Below are 21,755 nucleotides of genomic sequence, written 5' to 3'. Positions count from 1 at the left end.
GCCAAAAAAACCCAGGTGCTATCAGGAGGTCCACCAGTGGGGCCAGGACACTAGAAGCCCTTCCGCTATGCCCCCCCCCCCAAGCACCAAGAATACAGAGCATCACTGCCCCAGACAGCGAGGTCCAACAATACCCTGTTGCTAATAGCCACTGATGGACCTCTGCTCCAAATGTTTATCCAATCCCCTCTTGAAGCCGTCTATGCACGTAGTTGCCACCACCTCCTGTGGCAGTGAATTCCACGTGTTAATCACTCTTTGGGTGAAGAAGGACTTCCTTTTATTCGTTTTAACCTGTCTGCACAGCAATTTCATTGAATGCCCACGAGTTCTTGTATTGTGAGAAAGGGAGAAAAGGGCTTCTTTCTCTACTTTCTCCATCCCATGCATTATCTTGTAAACCTCTATCATGTCACCCTGCAGTCGACGTTTCTCCAAGCTAAAGAGCCCCAAGTGTTTCAGCCTTTCTTCATAGGGAAAGTGTTCCAACCCTTGAATCATTCTAGTTGCCCTTTTCTGCACCTTTCCAATGCTATATCTTCATGAGGCGCTGAAAAGTTTACCTGGTTGCCAGAGCGTTGAAAGGGGTTTGAATGCGGATCCTGTGAACTTAGCTGGGGGGGAGGTATTTATGAAGCTCCAGCATTGTGCAAGAGGTTGAACTAGATGACCCTAGGGATCCCTTCCAACTCTATGATTCTATGAACAGCAGGCGTGGTTGGTTTGTTTGTTTTTTTTGTAGGGAGGTAGAGATCTGAGGTTTGTGATCTTATTTCTGGTTTTAAACTGAAAAACGTGCTTTAAGTATTATTGCAAGCCACCTTGAACCATGGGAAAAGACAAGTTACGACTGTTTCAATAAGCCAAATAAAACGGCTTCCACCTACCAAGATCCGCACACGCACTCCCATCAACATAAGAATGAAAGTCACCACACGGTTCCCCCTAGACTCCTGCAAAGCGGAGATGGCGTGCCGGGAAAGCTGTCCTACGACAGCTAGAGTCACATGACATCCCTCCAAAGCCCCCCGTAAATTCCCACAACTGGGCTACTCAGCAGGGTGGTAGATAGGCTCGCCAAGTCTCTCAGGTAATATCTGGGGACTCTGGGGGTGGGGCCGGGAGACTTTCCCGAAAATAAGTCAATAAAAACACAGCAGTGCGGTTCCCTTAAATACAGTCTTCATTTCCTCACCCAAGCAGCTGCAAATCGTCTCTCTCTCTCTCACACACACACACACACACAGAAGCAAAAATAAAACATTAGGGTTTGTAAAATCTTTCGGGCTCAAGTGCTGTGTTCTACTGGAGAAAGTTTTTCTTCCAGACGTTTCGTTCTCAGCTGCGGAGAACATCCTCAGTGGCGTTGCAGCCGGAGCAGGCGCTCTGACCTTCTTGGCTGCTGTGCATTGAGACGAGAACGAAACGTCTGGAAGAAAAACTTTCTCCAGTAGAACACGGCACTTGAGCCCGAAAGATTCTACAAGCCCTAATGATGATGCCAGCCGTGAAAACCTGAAATCTTTGAAAAATAAAACAGTTTGCAATCCCACATTGGTCTTACTGGGGCAATTTACTCACGGGTTGCTGAACTTCCAATAACCCAGGGAAACCAAAGGTTCAAGTGTAGCTTTTACTATGCAAAGGACCTCTGAAAGGCTTGTACAGCGAAGGGAGGGCTTGGGCTGCTTGTACCGCTAGCGTTGCCGAGTCCAATTTAAGAAATATCTGGGGACTTTGGGGGTGGAGCCAGGAGACATTAGGGGTGGAGCCAAGATCAAGGCTGTGACAAGGATAATTGAACTCCAAAGGGAGTTCTGGCCATCACATTCAAAAGGGACGCCACACCTTTTCAATGCCTTCCTTCCATAGGAAATAATGGACAGGGGCACCTTCTTTTGGGGTTCTTAGAATTGGATCCCCTGGTCCAATCCTTTTGAAACTTGGGGGGTATTTTGGGGAGAGGCACTAGATGCTATACTGAAAATTCAGTGCCTCTACTTCAAAAAACAGCCCCCCCCAGAGCCCCAGATACCTGTGGATCAATTCTCCATTATTTTCTATGGGAATAAATCCCCATAGAAGAAGATGATATTGGATTTATATCCCTCCCTCCACTCTGAAGAGTCTCAGAGCGGCTCACAATCTCCTTGACCTCCCCCACAACAGACACCCTGTGAGGTGGGTGGGGCTGAGAGGGCTCTCATGGCAGCTGCCCTTTCAAGCACAACCTCTGCCAGAGCTATGGCTGACCCAAGGCCATTCCAGCAGCTGCAAGGGGAGGAGTGGAGAATCAAACCCGGTTCTCCCAGGTAAGAAGACAACTGCAGATTTATACCCCGCCCTTCTCTCTGAATCAGAGACTCAAAACGGCTTACAATCTCCCATATCTTCTCCCCCCACAACAGACACCCTGTGAGGCAGGTGGGGCTGAGAGAGCTCTCTCGGAAGCTGGCCTTTCAAGGACAACTCTGCGAAAGAGATGGCTGACCCAAGGCCATTCCAGCAGCTGCAAGGGGAGGAGTGGAGAATCAAACCCGGTTCTCCCAGATAACAAGACGACTGCAGATTTATACCCTGTCCTTCTCTCTGCATCAGAGACTCAGAGCGGCTCACAAGCTCCTTTACCTTCTCCCCCCACAACAGACACCCTGTGAGGTGGGTGGGGCTGAGAGGGCTCTCACGGCAGCTGCCCTTTCAAGCACAACTTCTGCCAGAGCTATGGCTGACCCAAGGCCATTCCAGCAGCTGCAAGTGGAGGAGCGGGGAATCAAACCTGGTTCTCCCAGATAAGAGTCCGCGCACTTAACCACTACACCAAACTGGCTCTATTACAATGTAGTGATAATAACAGCAATAAGACGACGACATTGGATTTATATCCTGCCCTCTACTCTGAATCTCAGAGCAGCTCATAATCTTTATCTTCTTCCCCTGCAACAGACATCCTATGAGGTGGATGGGGCTGAGAGAGCTCTGACAGAAGCTGCCCTTTCAGGGACAACTCTGCGAGAGTTACAGCTGACCCACGGCCATTCCAGCAGGTGCAAGTGGGGGAGTGGGGAATCAAACCCGGTTCTCCCAGATAAGAGCCCGCACACTTCACCACTACACCAAACTGGCTCTAGGGGATAACAGAGTTCCCAGCAGACATTTCCCTCCCCTCCCCCCGCTTTTTGACGACCCTAAAGTGGGGGGAGGGCCTTCAAACAGGGGGATCCCCTGCCCCCGCCTGGGGATTGGCAGCCCTATGCACAGCTCCAGAGAACAGTCACGTTGTTCTGCCTGAGCACCGCGCCCCCATGCAGCCTTAAAGAGACAGACACACCATCCCAAAAGGAAGCCTTTTGCAAGCTTTATCCTAGCATTCTGAAGGGGAAAGGCACATGGTAGCTGTGGGGGCAGAACTTCCCCCCACTGGCCAGCTGACTGGGAGCGGGAAGGAGGCTGGGAAAGCGGAAGAACCCCCACTGGGACCTGGGGGTTGGCAAGCCTAGTGGTAATATGCAAGGGGAGGCCCATACAAAGAAAGAGAGTGATCGGCAGTCAAGCCACACCTGTTCCATCGAAACGCCTCTCACATCTGCTTTAAACCAGGAAAACTTCACCTCAGACAAGCTCTGGCTATAAATCCTTTGAAATAGAGGCTCAAAGGCAAAGCAGCATGAGACATGGAAGAGCAAAGCGGAAATCCTTCGAGGGTCCCGAGATGCGTCCCAGCATCCTTTGCAACACAGCAAAGCTGCCCTGAGCCAAGAGGCATGGTGGGAGGGAAATCTTTTAATAAAATAAAAAGAAATGCAGTGGAGGGGGAAGGGATACATCCAAGGCTGAATAGTGTCAGCAAAAACTATTTGGTCCAATCCAGCCGTTCCCCTACTTCCACAGTAACAAAACTAACTTAAAATTTAAGAACATAACCTCAGAAGAGACCTCCTGGATCATACCAATTGTCCATCTAGTCCAGCCTCCTGTCTCACACAGGGGCCAACCAGTTCCTCTGAAGGGCCAGCAACAGGGCAGAGAGAGCGAGGTCTTCCCCTGAGAAGAACATCACAAGAGCCCTGCTGGATCAGACAGGGGAGGGTCCATCTAATCCAGCCTCCTGTCTCACACAGTGGCCTCCCAGTTCCTCTGGACAGCCAACAACAGGGCAGAGAGGCTGAGAAGATCAGAAGAGCCCTGCTGGGTCAGACCAGTGAGGGTCCATCTAATCCAGCCTCCTGCCTCACACAGTGTCCAACCAGTTCCTCTGGACAGCCAGCAACAGGGCAGAGAGGCTGAGGCCTTCCCCTGAGAAGAACATCAGAAGAGCCCTGCTGGGTCAGACCTTCTCACACAGTGGCCAGCCCGTTCCTCTGAAGGGCCAACAACAGGGCACAGAGGCTGAGGCCTTTACCTGAGAAGAACATCAGAAGAGCCCTGCTGGGTCAGACCAGGGAGGGTCCATCTAGTCCAGCCTCCTGTCTCATACAGTGGTCTCCCCAGTTCCTCTGGAGGGCCAACAACAGGGCAGAGAGGCCGAGGCCTTCTCCTGAGAAGAACCTCAGAAGAGCCCTGTTGGGTCAGACCAGGGAGGGTCCATCTAGTTCAGCCTCCTGTCTCACTCAGGGGCCAGCCAGTTCCTCTGAAGAGCCAACAACAGGGCAGAGAGGCTGATCCTTCCCCTGAGAAGTACACCAGAAGAGCCCTGCTGGGTCAGACCAGGGAGGGTCCATCTAGTCCAACCTCCTGTCTCACACAGGGGCCAGCCAGTTCCTCTGGAGGGCCAACAACAGGGCAGAAAGGCCGAGGCCTTCCCCTGAGAAGAACATCAGAAGAGCCCTGCTGGGTCAGACCAGGGAGGGTCCGTCTAGTCCAGCCTCCTGTCTCACACAGTGGCCAGCCAGTTCCTCTGGAGGGCCAACAACAGGGCAGAGAGGCCGAGGCCTTCCCCTGAGAAGAACATCAGAAGAGCCCTGCTGGGTCAGAGCAGGGAGGGTCCGTCTAGTCCAGCCTCCTGTCTCACACAGTGGCCAACCAGTTCCTCTGGAGGGCCAACAACAGGGCAGAGAGGCCAAGGCCTTCCCCTGGGAAGAACCTCAGAAGAGCCCTGCTGCGTCAGACCAGGGAGGGTCCATCTAGTCCAGCCTTCTGTCTCACACAGGCGCCAGCCAGTTACTCTGGAGGGCCAACAACAGGGCAGAGAGACTGAGGCCTTCCCCTGGGAAGAACCTCAGAAGAGCCCTGCTGCGTCAGACCAGGGAGGGTCCATCTAGTCCAGCCTCCTGTCTCACACAGGGGCCAGCCAGTTCCTCTGGAGGGCCAACAACAGGGCAGAGAGGCCAAGGCCTTCCCCTGATGCTGCCTCTTGGCTCTGGGATTCATAAGCTGACTGTCTCTTAAGACAGAAGCTCCATTTCGTCACCCTTGCTAGTAACCTCCATGTATCTTTTCTAATCCCCCTTAAAGCTGTCTAAGTACGCCTGTGTCCATTACTCCCAATTCAGTTACTAGGAGCTCAACAAATCTTATCCGGTTTATCTCCAAGGGCCCTTTTAAAAAAGAGCAAGAGCTTTCGAAGGCTGGCACTAAATGACAACACTTGCAGATTAACCGTAGGCGGGTCTTTCATCGAAAACGGACTTTTGACAACAGAAGGAAGTGGATTTGTGGTTCAGAGACAGGACCCTGGAACGGCCGATAAAGGCGAAGGAGTCGTCTGGCTTCTTGAGCTTCACAGAGCCCGTCCGTTTGGAAATAGTTTCAGGAAGGCTGGCCCTGTCTGTCTGCAGGAGATGACCAAGATTCGAGTCTGGTTGCTCCTTAGAGAAAATGTCTACCCTGGAAACCTTGGGGGTGCGAGAGGATTCGAATCTTGCTCATAGCTTGGAGAGTGGCGGTGAAAGCTAGCAGCACCACGAAGCCTCCACTGTAGCCCACCCTTCCCAGACTTTCAGAACACGAAGAGAGGGGCTTCTACCATGAGGATAAGCTGCACAATTGGGAGTGTTAGAGGCAGACAGGTCTGACCCACCAGAAAGAACCTCTAGGGGAGGGGTGGCCAAACTTGCTTAATGTAAGAGCCACATAGAATAAATGTCAGAGGTGGGTGGTAGGGAAGGAAGGAAGGAAGGAAGGAAGGAAGGAAGGAAGGAAGGAAGGAAGGAAGGAAGGAAGGAAGGAGGAAGGAAGGAAGGAAGGAAGGAAGGAAGGAAGGAAGGAAGGAAGGAAGGAAGGAAGGAGAAGACGACGACATTGGATTTGTATCCCGCCCTCCACTCTGAAAAGAGCCCTGTGGCACAGAGTGTTAAAGCTGCAGTACTGCAGCCCTAAGTTCTGCTCACGACCTGAGTTGGATCCCCGGCGGAAGCTGGGTTTTCAGGTAGCTAGCTCCAAGTTGACTCAGCCTTCCATCCTCCTGAGGTCCCCAGCTTGCTGGAGGGAAAGTGTGGAGGACTGGGGAAGGCAAGGGCAAACCACCATGTAAAAAGTCTGCCGTGAAAACGTTGTGAAAGCAACGTCACCCCAGAGTCGGAAATGACTGGTGCTTGCACAGGGGACCTTTCCTTTTCCTCCACTCTGAAACTCAGAATCTCAGAGCGCCTCACAATCTCCTTCCCCTTCCTCCCCCACAACAGACACCCTGTGAGGTGGGTGGGGCTGGAGAGGGCTCTCACAGCAGCTGCCCTTTCAAGGACAGGGTCTCAGAGCAGCCTACAATCTCCATTCCCTTCCTCCCCCACAACAGACACCCTGTGGGGTGGGTGGGGCTGGAGAGGGCTCTCACAGCAGCTGCCCTTTCAAGGACAACGCCTATGAGAGCTCTGGCTGACCCAAGGCCATGCCAGCAGGTGCAAAGTGGAGGAGTGGGGAATCAAACCTGGTTCTCCCAGATAAGAGTCCACACACTTAACCAAACTGGCTCTCAGGGAGGGAGGGAGGGAGGGAGGGAGGGAGGAAGGAAGGAAGGAAGGAAGAAGGAAGGAAGGAAGGAAGGAAGGAAGGAAGGAAGGAAGGAAGGAAGGAAGGAAGGAAGGAAGGAAGGAAGGAAGGAAGGAAGGAAGGAAGGAAGGAAGGAAGGGAAGGAAATGGGGGAGAGGCGGAAAGAAAACAACTTTACATTTAGATGCATTCTCCAAGCGACTTCCTGGCTTGGCTTTCTCTTCAATGGGGCAGTGGGGGCTACAAGAGTTTTTATGTTTATATGTTAGTTTTTATATGTTGTAAGCCGCCCTGAGCCACCTGGTGGGAAGGGTGGGATATAAATTACAAATAAATAAATTACAAATAAATACAAGAGCCACACAATGTGTGTGAAGAGCCACACGTGATTCCCGAGCTACAGTTTGGCCACCCCTCCTCCAGGGTGCGCTCCCGTGTGAACAAACCACTTGGGCAGGAGACCCTTCTCGAGGGAATGTGCCCAGATAGGGGGGGAGGTCATCTGAAGCAGAAGAGTTACAGTTGCTAATCTCCAGGTTTGGGCTGGAGAGAAGTCCCAGAATTACATCTGGTCTCCAGACTACCGAGACGTACTCCCCTGGAGGGAATGGCTGCTTCGCAAGGCGGACCTGACGACGGTCTACCCTGCTGAGGTCCCCACTCCCCAAACCACACCTTTCGCAGGCTCCACCCCTGCAAATCTCCAGAATTTCCAAACCCAGAGCTGACAACCCCTCTCTCAAGCTCATAAAATCATAAGAGAAGCCATGTTGGATCAGGCCAATGGCCCCTCCAGCCCAACACTCTGTGTCACACAGTGGCCAAAACCCAGGTGCCATCAGGAGGTCCATCAATGGGGCCAGGACACTAGAAGCCCTCCCATTGTGCCCCCCAAGCACCAAGAATACAGAATATCACTGCCCCAGATATAAGAACATAAGAGAAGCCATGGTTGGATCAGGCCGGTGGGCCCATCCGGTTCAGCGCTCTGTGTCACACAGTGGCCAAAAAAACCAGATACCATCAGGAGGTCTGTCAGTGGGGCCAGGTCACTAGAAGCCCTCCCACTGTTCCCCCCTATCCCAAGCACCAAGAATGCAGAGAATCACTGCCCCAGACAGAGAGTTCCAACAATATGCTGTGGCTAATGGCCCACTGATGGATCTCTGCTGCAGATGTTTATCCAACCCCCCAATCATCTCAAGCCTTCATACACAGCAATCCAGCAGCCATCGAGATTTGGAAGCCTCTGGGTTTACAGATGGGCCATAGTCTTTTTTAAAAAAATTACATCTGTCTTTAAGCAGCGCTTCTCCGGCAGCCTCCTTGCAGGCAAAAGGCGACATGATCAGAACGTTTTTTGAGCAGGAACACAGTGCCGGCTGGCTTGGACTCAGGGGGTGTGACCTAATATGCAAATACATTCCTGCTGTGCTTTTTCTACAAAAAGCTGTATCAAACAATGATGATGTCAGAGGGTGTGGCCTAATATGCAGATAAGTTCCTGCTGGGCATTTTCTACAAAAAAGCTGTGTCCAACAATGATGATGTCAGAGGGCATGGCCTGATATGCAAATAAGTTCCTTCTGGGCATTTTCTACAAAAGCTGGGTCAAACAATGATGATGTCAGAGGGTGTGGCCTAATATGCAGATAAGTTCCTGCTGGGTATTTTCAACAAAAAAGCTGTGCCAAACAATGATGTCAGAGGGTGTGGCCTAATATGCAGATAAGTTCCTGCTGGGCATTTTCAAACAAAAAGCTGTGTCCAACAATTATGATGTCAGAGGGTGTGGCCTGATATGTAAATAAGTTCCTGCTGGGCATTTTCAACAAAAAGCCTTGTCCAACAATGATGATGTCAGAGGGTGTGGCCTAATATGCAGATAAGTTCCTGCTGGGCTTTTTCCACAAAAAAGTTCTGTGTGAAGCAGTGGTGATGTCAGAGGGTGTGGCCTTACATACAAATGAGCCCCTGCTGGGCTCTTGCTACAAAAAAGCCGTGGACACTCTTAACCCTTCCCAACAGGACTGAGTCATGCGGGGTGTCTGTTCTGCAGCAGCTGCGCTCGGAGAAAGCTCGGCCACCCTTCCGCCTCCTCACGCTCCGCCACTGTGCCATGGAACAAAAGGATCCTTCATCGCGACGAGATACCATGTTGGGAAGAGAAAGGGCCTTGGATTCATTTGTTGCAAACGGAGTCCCTCCTTGCGGCCAAAGAAGGCTGGCACAGTCCCGCTCGGGTGGAGAGCTGGCACGGAGAGCCCGTCTTGCCTCTCCCTCGTTTCCAACACACTTGGTGGCCTGAGGGAAGGCCCTGGATACGTCTGCGAGGGGGAGCGACGCTCTAAGAACAGAACAGCAGAGAGAGTTGACGGCACAAAAGCCACGCCGTGTAGCTTTCCCAGGTTGCATGGAGGGTCAGCAAGACCTCTCACACCAGCTGGCAGAGCCGACGCGAGGTCACGGGAGAGTCGCAAACTGCTGCATCCGTTCGAGGAAGTCGCAGCCGAGGACACCTTCCCCGTCTTGCTTGTCGGAGAGCAGGGAGGGCTTCCCGGAGCTGGAATTAATATCCTACTGTGACCTCAGGGAAACGGTCGCGCCAGACTCTCCGCTCAGCCGCCACTCAAGGATGTGACCTGAATTCCACAAACCTTTCCAACGCAAGGCTTTCTCTGGATGTGTCCTCAATTCAGAAGAGCCAGTTTCACAGATAGTGGGGGGGGGGGGGGGATGGGTTGTTGTTCAGTCACACCGTCGGACTCTATGTAACCCCCCTGGACCCAGTCCCGCCAGGCCCTCCCGTCTTCCATCATCTTCTGAAGTCTGCTCAAATCCGTGTTTGTGGCATCAGTAACGCTGTCCAGCCATCTCCTCGTTTGCCCTCCCCTTCTTCTTTTTGCCTTCTGTCTGAAATGTTAAAGCCAGTTTCACAGATTCCGGGCGGGGGGATGTGTGTGTTTTCTTGTACTGAACAGAAATGTAAGGATACACGCAACGCAACTCTGAAGTCCGGGCGCACTCTTTGAAACAAAACAGGCGTCACCAGGCCTGTAGCTACAATGGGGCCCGGGGGGAAGGCTATATTCAACCCCCCCTCCATCTGTATGGCCCCTCCATTGGAGGACCTCAAGTCTGCCCCCTCTGCTCACCACCACCCCTATGAACCAGGGCAACATTGCTACTGTAGGGGCTTCCGATTGGCACAGGGGTTGGGGCGGGGGGGAGAACAAGCCTACTTGAAGAAGAAGAATTGCAGATTTATACCCCACCCTTCTCTCTGAATTAGAGTCTCAGAGCAGCTCGCAATCTCCTATATCTTCTCCCCCCACAACAGACACCCTGTGAGGTGGTTGGGGCTGAGAGAGCTCTTACACCAGCTGCTGTTTCAAGGACAACTCCTATGAGAGCTCTGGCTGACCCAAGGCCATTCCAGCAGGTGCAAGTGGAGCAGTGGGGAATCAAACCCGGTTCTCCCAGATAAGAAGAAGAAGACTGAAGATTTATACCCCGCCCTTCTCCCTGAATCAGAGACAGAGTGCCCTACAATCTCCCATATCTTCTCCCAACAGATACTCTGTGAGGTGGGTGGGGCTGAGAGGGCTCTCACAGCAGCTGCCCTTTCAAGGACAACCTCTGCCAGAGCTATGGCTGACCCAAGGCCATCCCAGCAGGTGCCAGTGGAGGAGTAGGGAATCAAAGTCGGTTCTCCCAGATAAGAGTCCGCACACTTAAGCACTACACCAAATTGGGTCTCATATGGGTGTGTGTGTGTTTTCTTATACTGAACACAAATGTAAGGATACACGCAGCACAACTCCGAAGTCCGGGCGCACTCTGAAGTGAAAAAGGCCTCACCAGGCCCGTAGATACAGTGGGGCACAATGGGGCACCAGGCCACTCCATTCAACCCCCCCTCCATCTGTCTGGCCCCTCCATTGGAGGGCCTCAAGTCTTCCCCCTTTGCTCACCACCACATATGAACATATGAAGCTGCCTTATACTGAATCAGACCCTCGGTCCATCAAAGTCAGTATTGTCTTCTCAGACTGGCAGCGGCTCTCCAGGGTCTCAAGCAGAGGTTTTTCACACCTCTTTGCCTGGACCCTTTTTAGTTGGCGATGCCGGGGATTGAACCTGGGACCTTCTGCTTCCCAAGCAGATGCTCTACCACTGAGCCACCGTCCCTTCCCTATGAACCAATATGAACAATCCCAGCATTGCTACTGTAGGGGCTTCAGAACGGAACGGGGGTGGGGGGAGAGAAGAAGCCTACTTGAAGCCAGATACCCGTGGAAAGTTTATTGAATTAGACAAATTGGGAAGGGGGGGGCTGTTGCTTTACTTGAGAAGCAGAGAAAGTGTTTAGGGCCAAATTGGGTAGCCCCCTGCCCCCAACCCCCCCCCAAAAATACTACTGCGGGCCCCACCAAATATGAAATCCTAGCTACAGCCCTAGGCATCGATCAAGAGCACCGTGGCACCTTAAGGACGAAGGAACGAATTGTGGCATGAGCCCTTTCTAGGGTTACCAGCCTCCAGGTGGGGCCTGGAGATCGCATGCTTTTACAATTGATCTCCAGCTGGCAGAGATCAGCTCCCCTGGAGGAAATGGTAAATCTCAACAGGTTCCGCTCTAACTGAATAATAAAGTCAAAAAACACTGGAATAACAATAACACTTTTGCACAATAGAGGAGGGGTACCCAACGGTAGCTCTCCGGATGTTTTTTGCCAACAACTCCCATCGACCCCAGCCATTGGCCATGCTAGTTGCGGCTGATGGGAGTTGTAGGCAAAAATACATCCGGAGAGCTACCGTTGGGTACCCCTGCTCTATTGTGCAAAAGTGTTATTGTTATTCCAGAGTTTTTTTACTTTATTATTCAGTTAGAGCGGAACCTGTTGAGATTTACCATTTCCTCCAGGGGAGTTGATCTCTGCCAGCTGGAGAGCTACCGGGGAGGGACAGTGGCTCAGTGGTAGAGCATCTGCTTGGGAAGCAGAAGGTCCCAGGTTCAATCCCCGGCAGCTCCAAAGAAGGGTCCAGGCAAGTAGGTGTGAAAAACCTCAGCTGGAGACCCTGGAGAGCCACTGCTGGTCAGGGAAGGGACGGTGGCTCAATGATAGAGCATCTGCTTGGGAAGCAGAAGGTCCCGGATTCAACCCCCAGCATCTCCAACTAAAAAGGGTCCAGGCAAATAGGTGTGAAAAACCTCAGCTTGAGACCCTGGAGAGCCGATGCCAGTCTGAGAAGACAATACTGACTTTGATGGACCAAGGGTCTGATTCAGTATAAGGCAGCTTCATATGTTCATATGTATGTTGGGTACCCCTGCAATAGAGTGTATATGCAACTGACATGTATCAGAATACATGCATAGCAGTAGTCATCATTGGTAACTTATGAACCACTCCTGATACCCAATTCACAAACGCTCATAATACAAACGCAGCTGGAAAAAGAGTTCTTTTCACTCCCCCACACCGTCTGCTGTATGAAGATAATAAGGGGACTGCCTTCCTGTTCTGCCTTATGTTCAGCCACTTGGGCGGAGTCCTCACATCTCTGAGCTTGTCTCTGAGAGAGTAAGGGACGGCAGCCGGGGATTCCTCACGGTTTCAGACCTTCGTCAGCCTTTTTCGCTCTGTGTTTTATCCTGGAGCCTCAGTACAACATTTAACAACTGGGATCGACGCACGTTAATTGCTCTTTTGGGAGAAAACGGCGGCTTGGAAGGGTGGACTCTAGGGCACTGTACCCCGCTGAGGCCCCTCCCCACCAACATGGCCGGATTAACAAATAGGTTAAGTAGGCACCAGCCTATGGGTCCCTACGGCTTTAGGGACCGGGCCGGTTTGCCTCTGCCTCTCCCCTGCAGCTTTCTCAAAGGGGCTTCTGAGAAGGTGCCTACAAATTAGGAGATAATTTGCAAGGCCCCCACCATCCCAAATTTTGAATGTCTAGGGTACCGGTCCGTAGCCTATTAGCAACTGGGCCTTGAGCTTTATACCATATCAAACCTTTAATGGCAAAACAGTTACAAATAAAAATACACAGAATATAAAAATTTAAACATTGGAGATAAAATCAAAATGAAACCGAGCTCACAGATGCATTCATACATGGGCAGATTTAAAATGAAGGATGTCAGACAAAAATTTTGCCACAGCCTCGCTAACCTCCCCCGTGAGTTTTATAATTATTTCATTATAGGGGTGGCTGACGGTAGCTCTCCAGATGTTTTTTGCCTACAACTCCCATCAGCCCCAGCCAGCACTCCACTCCACTCCAAATTTCGGCATCTCATAGCAGCTCACAATCTCCATTCCCTTCCTCCCCCACAACAGACACCCTGAGAGGTAGATGAAGATATTGGATTTATATCCCGCCCTCCACTCCGAAGAGTCTCAGAGCGGCTCACAATCTCCTTTCCCTTCCTCCCCCACAACTGACACCCTGTGAGGTAGATTAAGATATTGGATTTATATCCCGCCCTCCACTCCGAAGAGTCTCAGAGCAGCTCACAATCTCCTTCACCTTCCTCCCCCACAACAGACACCCTGTGAGGTAGATGAAGATATTGGATTTACCGGTATATCCCGCCCTCCACTCCGAAGAGTCTCAGAGCGGCTCACAATCCCCTTCACCTTCCTCCCCCACAACAGACACCCTGTGAGGTAGATGAAGATACTGGATTTATATCCCGCCCTCCATTCCGAAGAGTCTCAGAGCGGCTCACAATCTCCTTTATCTTCCTCCGCCACAACAGACACCCTGTGAGGTAGATGAAGATATTGGATTTATATCCCGCCCTCCACTCCAAGGAGTCTCAGAGTGGCTCACAATCTCCTTTCCCTTCCTCCCCCACAACAGACACCCTGTGAGGTAGATGAAGATATTGGATTTATATCCCGCCCTCCACTCCAAAGAGTCTCAAAGCGGCTCACAATCTCCTTTATCTTCCTCCCCCACAACAGACACCCTGTGTGGTAGATGAAGATATTGGATTTATATATCCTGCCCTCCACTCTGAAGAGTCTCAGAGCGGCTCACAATCTCCTTTCCCTTCCCTCCCACACCAGACACCTTGTGAGGTAGATGAAGATATTGGATTTATATCCTGCCCTCCACTCCAAAGAGTCTCAGAGCGGCTCACAATCTCCTTTCCCTTCCTCCCCCACAACAGACACCCTGTGAGGTAGATGAAGATATTGGATTTATATCCCGCCCTCCACTCCAAAGAGTCTCAGAGCGGCTCACAATCTCCTTTATCTTCCTCCCCCACAACAGACACCCTGTGTGGTAGATGAAGATATTGGATTTATATATCCTGCCCTCCACTCTGAAGAGTCTCAGAGCGGCTCACAATCTCCTTTCCCTTCCCTCCCACACCAGACACCTTGTGAGGTAGATGAAGATATTGGATTTATATCCTGCCCTCCACTCCAAAGAGTCTCAGAGCGGCTCACAATCTCCTTTCCCTTCCTCCCCCACAGCAGACACGCTGTGAGGTGGGTGGGGCTGAGAGAGCTCTCCCCAGAAGCTGCTCTTTCAAGGACAACTATGCCAGAGCTCTGGCTGACCCCAGGCCATTCCAGCAGCTGCAAGTGGAGGTGTGGGGGAACCAAACCCGGTTCTCCTAGCTAAGAGTCCAGGCACTTAACTACCACACCAAACGAATAGAAATAAAGTGCACAACTGTATCATTCCGAAACCATCCCTCCCATCCCCGGCCTGTGGAAAAATTTTCCACCAAACTGGTCCCTGGTGCCAGAAAGGTTGGGGATCCCTGGTCTAGGGGCCTCCACAGGGTTTAATCCGGCACTGCCCGCCAACCTCTCCAGGTGTTTTCCAACACAGATCTGGCACAACCCTAGCGTGTTCACACACCCCGATGCACACAACAGTTCTGTCTGGACAGGGCTCTAGCGTAGCTGTTGAGAAACGCTCTTGCGGTTGGCCTGACGTCACAGGCGGGCGTGGGGTTCGGAGAAAGGAGAAGAGGCATGTGGGGAGGGGAGGAGAGAAACCCTTCGACTTTTTATCCTGTTCAGACAGCTGCTCCATACTCACCCCGCCAACACAGGTCACATGGGGAACGCAAAGCAAATTCAAATTCTCTTTTTGCGCAGAGATCCAAGCGGGCAGCCCATGCTGGTCTGAAGCAGTTGAACAAAGCAGGAGTCAAGTGGCACCTTTATGACCAACCATTTTTTATTTAGAACGTCAGCTTTCGTGGGCTCTTAAGCACACTTCATCGGACGAGGAATCCAGCACAGCGAGCAAAGCCATACGCTGTGCTGGATTCCTCGTCTGACACAGTGTGCTTAAGAGCACACGGAAGCTTACGTTCTAAATAAAAATGGGTTGGTCTTAAAGGTGACACTTGACTCCTGATTTGTTCTTTTTGCACAGGAGAGGGGAAAACTCCCCTCCCCCACACAGTCCCGTCCCCCCCAGTTGTGAAAACCTCATCATTTGCCACGGACTTGTATTCCTTCCCCCAACGTGGCCACTTTGGGTGGATTCAACTTCTGCAAATCTGGCCCCTCCAAATTCTCCCTTCTCCTCTTTTACGAAACGGAGGCAGCCAGGACGATTGCAGCGGCTTGAAATGTTAAAAGTCGTTCTTTCAGAGCAGATGGGGAGAAAACTGTTTTTCAATGGCTCAGACTTCACATTATTCCCCCCCCCCCAACACCAGTCATAGAATAAGAAGAAGATATTGGATTTATATCCCGCCCCCCACTCTGAAGAGTCTCAGAGCAGCTCACAATCTCCTTTACCTTCCTCCCCCACAAGACACCATGTGAGGTGGGTGGGGCTGAGAGAGCTCTCACAGCAGCTGCCCTTTCAAGGACACAGTCTCAGAGCAGCCGACAATCTCCTTTACCTTCCTCCCCCACAACAGACACCCTGTGAGGTGGGTGGGGCTGAGAGGGCTCTCACAGCAGCTGCCCTTTCAAGGACACAGTCTCAGAGCAGCCTACAATCTCCTTTACCTTCCTTCCCCACAGCAGACACCCTGGGAGGTGGGTGGGGCTGAAGAGGGCTCTCCTAGCAGCTGCCGTTTCAAGGACAACCTCTGCCAGAGCTATGGCTGACCCAAGGCCATCCCAGCAGGTGCAAGTGGAGGAGCGGGGAATCAAACCCAGTTCTCCCAGATCAGAGTCCGCTCACTTAACCACTACACCAAACTGGCTCTATTACAATGTAGTGATAATAACAGCAATAAGATGACAACATTGGATTTATATCCTGCCCTCTACTCTGAATCTCAGAGCAGCTCATAATCTCCTTTATCTTCTTCCCCTGCAACAGACATCCTATGAGGTGGATGGGGCTGAGAGAGCTCTGACAGAAGCTGCCCTTTCAAGGACCACTCTGCGAGAGCTACGGCTGACCCAAGGCCATTCCAGCAGCTGCAAGTGGAGGAGTGAGGAATCAAACCCGGTTCTCCCAGATAAGAGTCCGTACACTTCACCACGACACCAAACTGGCTGAATAAGAAGGTTGGGGAAGGGCAAATTGGTAAAAAATGAAGAGGGAGGGTGTGAATTCCTTCTGTCAGCATTCCAGAAAAGCTTAAGGCGTTTTAAAGAGAATTGGTCGTATGCAAGCAAGGACGATTTCTAAAAGAAAATACAAGAAACAAACTAGGCCTCAAACAAGGTATATCCCACCCCAGTCTGAAGAAGCCCCCCCCCCACCCACTGCAAAGAAAGGAAATGAGAGAGTAGAGAGAAAGTTCTTTTAGGGGGTTTCAATGCAAGCTTTGCAAACGTTTACAAGGGTTTTTTTTGGGGGGGAGGAGATCTGGCATTTTATTTACCTCCCCCAGCTAACTTCGAACTGCTACCCTGCTTGGGGGAGGGGGGGGAGATCCAAAGTCTCTCCCCCCCCCAAAAAAAATCCAGGTTATGTTTTGTTAAACCAGCCACGAGACTCTACACTTTTCAGAGATCTCCAACAAAATTCGCCAGCGCGAGGGGGGGGGGCAAAAAAATAACTAAATCCACATTATTATCAAATGCACGCAAGTCTCTTTCCCCTCCCCCCGTGGAGACCCTCGACATACATGGAAAGGAAAGGTCCCCTGTGCAAGCACCAGTCGCTCCCGACTCTGGGGTGACGTTGCTTTCACAACGTTTTCACGGCAGACTTTTGACGGGGTGGCTTGCCCTGGCCTGCCCCAGTCCTCTACGCTTTCCCCCCAGCAAGCTGAGTCCTCATTGGACCGACCTCGGAAGGAGGGAAGGCGGAGTCAACCTGGGGCCGGCGACCTGAAAACCCAGCTTCCGCCGGGGATCGAACTCAGGTCATGAGCACAGCTTAGGACTGCAGTACTGCAGCTTTAACACTCTGCGCCATGGGGCTCTTTTGTTGGTCTTAAGAAAAGGAAAGGTCCCCTTAAGCAAGCACCAGTCGCTTCCGACTCTGGGGTGACGTTGCTTTCACAACGTTCTCACGGCAGACTTTTGACGGGGTAGCTTGCCCTGGCTTTCCCCAGTCCTCTACGCTTTCCCCCCAGCAAGCTGAGTCCTCATTGGACCGACCTCGGAAGGATGGAAGGCGGAGTCAACCTGGGGCCGGCGACCTGAAAACCCAGCTTCCGCCGGGGATCGAACTCAGGTCGTGAGCAGAGAATTCTGCTGCAGTACCGCTGCTTTGCCACTCTGCGCCACGGGGCCGCTTAGGGAGGGGCCAAAGAAGCGGAGGCGAGCCGTCCCGGCCTCCCCTCCGAGGGACAACGAGGCAGGCGGTCGAGGCGACTCCGGACTTTGCAAGGAAAACAAGAAAGAGCCAGTCGCTCCAACCCGGCGGCGCACAGTGGGGGGAAAAAGCGGAAGGCGGAGAGGAGGGAGGGGGGCGGAGAGAGCGCGAGAGAGGCAGAGATTTCCTGCCCTCCCCCTCTTTTCTTTCTTTGCCGTTGGAGCTTTTGAATCCTCCCCCCCCCCTCTCCTCTTCCTCCTTGCAAAACGTCGCGTCGCCTAAAGAAAGAGATCTTTGCAAAGCCGTTTCGTCAACCTGCTGAAAAGGAAACCCCTCCGGAGGGGAAGGAAGGAAGGAGGGAGGGGAGAAAGCTGGGAACTTTTCACCAACTCCCCGATCTCAGCCCAGCGGAGTCTCTCTCTCTTCCACACTCCCCCCCCCCCCCAGGTTGCAAACCGACCCCCCCCCCTCCGGGCAAAGCAGCTCAAAAAGACCCGTTTGCCCCCCCCCAAGTTCCCGTTTCCAAGCGACTTTGGCCAACCCAAGAGGGGCCTTTTTACGCACAGGATCCGTTGAGCGCGCAGCGGCGGTGGGGGAAAAAATCCAACGCGGAGCAAAGCGGGGGCGAGCCAAGTGGGGGCCGGCGAGGCGAGGGGGAGCCCTCCGGAACTCCCCCCGGCCCCCCAGCACACCTTAAGCCGGAGCCCGCAGCACCAAGCCGTGCGCAAAGAACCGGAGAGGTCCCCGAGACCCCTTCGCCTTACCCGTCTCCTGCGAGCGCGTCAGTTTCCTCCCGGCGGGTCAATTGCTCCGGCGGCGGGTCAGTTTCCGAAGTTCTCCTCCCGGGACGCGCAGCTTTGGCCGGCGTGGAAATTTGCCTGCTCTGGGAACTTCCACGAGGTGTGGTTCTCTGCGGGCCGGGAGGAGGAGAAGGAGGAGGAAATACTCGCAAGCCGTTTCGACACGACGCACGGCGGCGGCAGCTCCCACCGCGGGCGCCTGGGGTATTGCGCCGCTTGGAGGCTGCGGGTGGCGACGCCCAGCCCGAGCAGGCAGCGGGGGAGCGGTGGGGGGGGGGGGGCGCGACCTGCTGCTCATCTCCCGCTGCCGGGACATCAGCAGAAGAAGAAGACTGCAGGTTGATACGCCGCCTTTCTCTCTGAGTCAGTTTCGGAGCGGCTTAAGAAATCCTGTCTGGTGTAGTGGTGAAGTGTGCAGACCGGGTTTGATTCCCCACTCCTCCACTTGCAGCTGCTGGAATGGCCTTGGGTCAGCCAGAGCTCTGGCAGAGGTTGTCCTTGAAAGGGCAGCTGCTGTAAGAGCTCTCTCAGCCCCACCCACCTCACAGAGGCAGGTAAAAGGACTCTTTTTCTGGGAGAACCGGGTTTGATTCCCCACTCCTCCTCTTGCACCTGCTGGAATGGCCTTGGGTCAGCCAGAGCTCTGGCAGTTGTTGTCCTTGAAAGGGCAGCTGCTGGGAGAGTCCTCTCAGCCCCACCCACCTCATGGGATATCTGTTGAGGGGGAGAAAGGTAAAAGGACTCTTATCTGGGAGAACCGTGTTTGATTCCCCACGCCTCCTCTTGCAGCTGATGGAATGGCCTTGAGTCAGCCAGAGCTCTGGCAGAGGTTGTCCTTGAAAGGGCAGCTTCTGTAAGAGCTCTCTCAGCCCCACCTATCTCACAAAGGCAGGTAAAAGGACTCTTTTCTGGGAGAACCGGGGTTGATTCCCCACTCCTCCTCTTGCAGCTGCTGGAATGGCCTTGGGTCAGCCAGAGCTCTGGCAGAGGTTGTCCTTGAAAGGGCAGCTGCTGTAAGAGCTCTCTCAGCCCCACCTACCTCACAAAGGCAGGTAAAAGGACTCGTTTCTGGGAGAACCGGGTTTGATTCCCCACTCCTCCACTTGCACCTGCTAGAATGGCCTTGGGCCAGCCATAGATCTGGCAGAGGTTGTCCTTGAAAGGGCAGCTACTGTGAGAGCCCTGTCAGCCCCACCCACCTCACAGGGTGTCTGTTGTGGGGGAGGGAGATAAAGGAGATTGTGAACCGCTCTGAGACTCTTGAGTGGAGGGCGGAATATAAATCCAATATCTTCTTCAATGTCTTCTGTATGGCTGTGAGAGCTGGACCGCCAAGGAAGGCCGAGCGCAGAAGAAGAGATGCTTTCGAGCTGCGGTACAGGAGAAGACTCATAGAATCCTAGAGTTGGAAGGGGCCTCCAGGGTCATCTAGTCCAACCCCCTGCCCAATGCAGGAGACTCACAAACACCTTCCTCTAAATTCACAGGATCTTCATTGCTGTCAGATGGCCATCTAGCCTCTGTTGAAAAACCTCCAAGGAAGGAGAGTCCACCACCTCCCGAGGAGGAACCTTTCCACTGAGGAGCTACTCTGATGGTCAGGAATCATAGAATCCTAGAGTTGGAAGGCACCTGTAGGGTCATCTAGTCCAGCCCCCTGCACAATGCAGGAAACTCACAAACACCTCCCCCTAAATTCACAGGATCTTCATTGCTGTCAGATGACCATCTAGCCTCTGTTGAAAAACCTCCAAGGACGGAGAGCCCACCACCTCCCGAGGAGGAAGCCTGTTCCACTGAGGAACCGCTCTAATGGTCACAAAGTTCTTCCTAATGTTGAGCCAGAAACTCTTCTGATTCAATTTCCACCCCTTTGGTTCCAGTCTGACCTGGGGCCACAGAAAACAATTTCGCACCTTCCTCTCTAGGACAGCTTTTCAAGGACTTGAAGATGGCGATCCTATCCCCTCTCAGCTGCCTCCTTTTCAGACTAAACATGGAAGGTACCTCCAGGGTCATCTAGTCGAACTCGTAGCGGGAAATTCACAGCAGTGACCCCGGCTCCATTCCCAAAAGATGGGAAAAATACTCCAGGATCCCTGGTCAGGCAAAGATAACTTACTGACCCCGAAGTGGTGATTGGCATTTCCCATCATTCTCCCCCCCACAGTCTATCCTCAGAAGAACCCTGTGAGGTAGGTTTGGTTGAGAGTGTTTGACTGGGTCAAGATCGGCCAGTGAGCTTCCGCAGCAAGCGTGGGGGAGATTCGAACCCGGATCTTCTAGCTCTTAGTCTGATACGCTAAACACGATACCCCACCTTTGGCCCATTCAAGGTTGGGGAAATGCCATTTTATCCTTACAACAACCCTGAGAGGTAGGTTGGGGATGAGAGTGTGCGACTGGCCCAAGGGGACTCCAGCGAGCTTCTATGGCACAAGTGGGGATTCGAACCTGCGTCTTCCAGAGTCTGGCACCCTCAACACTGCACCCCAGTGGTTGCCAACTCTGGGCTGGAAAACTTCCTGGAGATCTGGGGGTGGACCTGCAGGAGGGGGAGTTTAAGATGGGATCAGAGCAGAGGATCTCAGGCGGGCTTTTCTCTGGGGAGGGAACCAGTTTCTGTTCTATGAACGTGGAGCTCAGGGAAAGAGTTTGTATACAGCAGGAGTGGCCGAACCTGCTTGCTAGAAGAGCCACGAAGAATAAATGTCAGACGTTTGAGAGCCACAAGAGATGAACGTCAGAGGTTTGAAGGAAGGGAGGGAGGGGGAGGAGGGAGGGAAGAAGGGAGGGAGGAGGGAGGGAAGGAGGAAGGAAGAAGGAGGGAGGAGGGAGGGAAGAAGGAAGGGAGAGAGGAAAGAAGGGAGGATGAGGGAGGGAAGAAGGAAGGGAGAGAGGGAGGAAGGGAGGAGGAGGGAGGGAAGAAGGGAGAGAGGGAGGAGGAGGGAGGGAAGAAGGGAGAGGGAGGAGGGAGGAGGGAAGAAGGAAGGGAGAGGGAGGAGGAGGGAGGGAAGAAGGAAGGGAGGGAGGGAAAGGGAGTAGGCGGGAGGGAAGAAGGAAGGGAGGAGGAGGAAGGAAGGAAAGAAGGGAGAGAGAGAGGAGGAGGGAGGGAAGAAGGAAGGGAAAGGGAGGGAAGAAGGAAGGGAAAGAGGAAGGGAGGAGGACGGAGGGAAGAAGGAGGAGGAGGAAGGGAGGAGGACGGAGGGAAGAAGGAGGAGGAGGAAGGAAGGAAGGGAGTAGGAGGGAGGAAAGAAGGAAGAGAGGAAGGAGGGAGGGAAGAAGGAAGAGGGAGGGGGAGGGAGGGAAGAA

At 52.9% G+C, this 21,755-nt stretch overlaps 1 protein-coding gene across 1 annotated transcript in view; it reads right to left on the bottom strand.

Moving 5' to 3' along the window:
• CDC42SE1 (CDC42 small effector 1) overlaps positions 1-18,721 on the bottom strand; it is a 91,482-nt gene extending 72,761 nt beyond the window's left edge. The window contains exon 1 of the mRNA XM_060256384.1: positions 18,408-18,721. The gene's annotated coding sequence lies outside the window, so the exon portion shown is untranslated. The remainder of the gene's footprint in view (positions 1-18,407) is intronic.
• Between the last annotated feature and the right edge of the window lie 3,034 nt (positions 18,722-21,755).

Source organism: Heteronotia binoei, chromosome 1 (assembly GCF_032191835.1).
Source record: "Heteronotia binoei isolate CCM8104 ecotype False Entrance Well chromosome 1, APGP_CSIRO_Hbin_v1, whole genome shotgun sequence".
In the NCBI taxonomy this organism is placed as follows: domain Eukaryota; kingdom Metazoa; phylum Chordata; class Lepidosauria; order Squamata; family Gekkonidae; genus Heteronotia; species Heteronotia binoei.
Note: the sequence above shows the minus strand (reverse complement) of the source record. Positions and strands in the feature narration are given on the sequence as shown.